The sequence below is a fragment of the Alligator sinensis genome, unplaced genomic scaffold, assembly GCF_000455745.1.
Source record: "Alligator sinensis unplaced genomic scaffold, ASM45574v1 scaffold1302_1, whole genome shotgun sequence".
In the NCBI taxonomy this organism is placed as follows: domain Eukaryota; kingdom Metazoa; phylum Chordata; order Crocodylia; family Alligatoridae; genus Alligator; species Alligator sinensis.
Window position 1 is genome coordinate 793,394 of NW_005842612.1, and position 2,684 is coordinate 796,077.

At 69.2% G+C, this 2,684-nt stretch overlaps 1 protein-coding gene across 2 annotated transcripts in view; it reads left to right on the forward strand.

Annotated features, from left to right (window-relative positions):
* The first annotated feature begins 1,948 nt into the window (after window positions 1-1,948).
* Window positions 1,949-2,684, forward strand: part of AHNAK (AHNAK nucleoprotein) — a 26,443-nt gene continuing 25,707 nt past the window's right edge. Inside the window, exon 1 of one of the 2 annotated variants that reach the window (XM_025214916.1) lies at window positions 1,949-2,137. The gene's annotated coding sequence lies outside the window, so the exon portion shown is untranslated. Of the gene's footprint in view, window positions 2,138-2,309; window positions 2,329-2,684 lie in introns of those variants that run through there. The other variant, XM_025214918.1, reaches the window with a different exon arrangement.

Sequence of the window (2,684 nt, forward strand, 5' to 3'; positions counted from 1 at the left end):
CCCCGGGGGGATGCACCCCTGGGCTGGGGGCATCCTGGCCCGGGCGCCTGGGTCCCGCTCGGCTCGGTTTCCCCGTGGGACGGGGGCACCGGTGCTGCCCCCTCTCCGGGGGGCCGGGAGCTCCCGTCATCGGCCTTGGCAAAGCCCCGTGTTTGCCGGGAGCAGGGTCAAGGCGCCAGCCCCCGCTCTTTGCCCCGTTGCCGCTCGCTCGTGCAGCCTCCTGCCAGCCCGGCACGACCCTGCCCGGGCGCTCTGCTCATGGCACAGGAGCCGGGGTGCTCTGCAAGCCGTCAGTAACTCCGAGCCTCTCAGGCCTCCCTGGTGCGGAGGTGGGTACGGGAGTCAAGTGGCAGGTGGGTAAACTGAGGCAAGGGGCGGGGTCATGGCTCAGCCAATGAGACGGTGAGGAGGCTGGTGATGGCAGCCAGGCCGTCCCAGCTCCGAGTCGGGGTAGATCCCAGGTGTCCAGGCTCCCAGCCCCGCTGCCCTCCCAGACCGGGGGGTCAAACCCAGGCCTCTTGGCGCCTGGCTTGCCTCCCCCCAGGCGTGGAAACAAGACGTGTGTGTGACCATTGCAGGGTGACGTGGCCGTGGCACGGATCCTGCCGGCATGGACGCAGCGGCGGGGCCCGGGCCCAGAGCTGCCCGTGGCACGGATCCTGCCGGCATGGACGCAGCGGCGGGGCCCAAGCTGCCGGGGGGGTCCGGCACCGAACCCCGCGGGGGGCCAGGTGAGCTCCAGCCGGTGGGACTGACGGCAGACCCCCGCACGCCCCAGCAGAGGTTTGCATGGAGAGAAGGAGCCGTCCGGCCTTGAGGGGGATTGTCCGCCTTGGACTTTGGCACCCTGCGGTTGGGAGAGGCCGGTTGCAGCCAGCGAGCGAGACGCGTGGGGTCACATCTCCCCTTGTACTGGCTTCATGTCACGTCTGTGCAGTGGCTGGGCCAGGCCCTGGGGGTGTGGGCCGGCCAGCTGGCACGGGCAGGACCAGCACTCCCGCCGTGACCCCATGCAGTGGCAGCCTTAGGGGAGGGCAAACTGGGCGACCGCTCGGGGCCCCACACCTCAGTGGGCCCCAAATTTTTGCAACAAATGTCCGACTTGCTTATAGGTCATCAACATTAAGCCTCTAAGGAGCCCCAAATGACTCTCTTGCCCGAGGCCCCAACAACCCTACGGCCACCACTGCCCCATGGGCACCCAGAGCCGGACGGGGCTTCGTGGTGGCCGCTTTGCTTGGGGCTTAGCCTGTCTGAGCTTCTGCGCGGACATGGCGACGAGCCCCCGGAGCTCAGGCGGTCTCAGCTCGGGAGGCAGGTTCCAGGCTCGGCTTCCTTCCTCGGGGCCGGGCACCATGGCCCAGAGCGTCTGTATGTGTGTGCCTGTACACACGCGTGCCAGGGCGTGTTACCGGGCTTTGCCGAGGCTGGCTGGGGCTCGGGACGCTCTGTTTCCTGCGGGACAGAGTTGCCTGGCAGGTGGGGGCTGGCACTGCTGCGGGACTTGGACCTGGCTCACCCATCCTTGGGCTTGTCCCAGGGCTTTGCGGGCTCTGTGCCAAGGCGTGTGAGGCTGCAGCCCCCATGCCAACTGCACCTTGTTTTTGCAGGGGAGGAAGGCAAGAAGGGGATGGCTCGTGCTCTTGGGGGACAAACGCGTGGCAGAGGGCGTGCAACGACGTTGGGGACCAGCCAGCACGGAGGTCAGTGGGTGGAGTGATGGCGGGGTGGGCAGACATGGGGACAGCTGGGGGTGGACGGGTGGGTCCCAGCTGCCTTTGCCTTGTGCTACGACCACTAGCTCCAGCTGCCTCGCCTGGCAGTGAGGAAGTGACGGAGCACGGTGGCAACCTTGATCCTTCTGGACCCGAGTCCAGCCCATGCGTGCGAAGGGGCGGGGTAGGCGCATAGCTCCTTCCTGGACCTGCCGCCCCTCCGCCTGCACTCCAGGGCCCGCAGGGATCCCAACCCGGGCCCGGCAGGGCCGGATCCTCTGGCCCTTCAGCAGGTCGGTCCCGATGGAAGGCAGCGGGTCGGCTCTCCAGCCCCTGGCAGCCGCCTCGCCTCGCCGCCCCGGCCTGCCATGGGGGATGCCTCTGAAACGCGGCCACAAAACCCGTCGCAAGCAGGAGCCTGGGTATTTATAACCCCCTCGATTATTTATAGCCTCTAAACACACCGTTGGGCGGCTGGTAAACAAGCCCGGGCTGGTGGGGAGGAGCCCAGCGCGGCAGCCACCGGGTCTTTGGGGTCTGGAGCGTGTGTCGGGCTCCCTCCGGGGCCTGCCACGGGAGAGCCCTGCCAGCTGGCTGCTTCGCTGCCGCTGAGGTCAGGCTGGGAGCCCCCTCGCCCACCCGCTGCCCCAGGCAGTGCTACCGGCTTCTCTGGGCGGGGAGGTGGAGCGAGCTGCCCGGACCGCCGCGGTTTTCACCGGGCCCTGAGCTTGGAAACCCAGAGGATGCCGGGGTAGGGGGTGGCCGAGGGACAGGGTGGGAAGGCGTGAGCTGGTGCACGACGGCCCCCGGGAGGCCGGAGCCAAGGGGCTGAGCAGGGGCAGCTGCCCCCCCCCACGTAAGCCCACCCTGCTCCGGGGTGCAAGCGTCCCTGGCCCACGTCGCGCCGCGGTTGCGCCGTGCGGACGCCTGCCCTGGCCCCCGGGGCCCGGCCCCCTGCATGCACGTGCG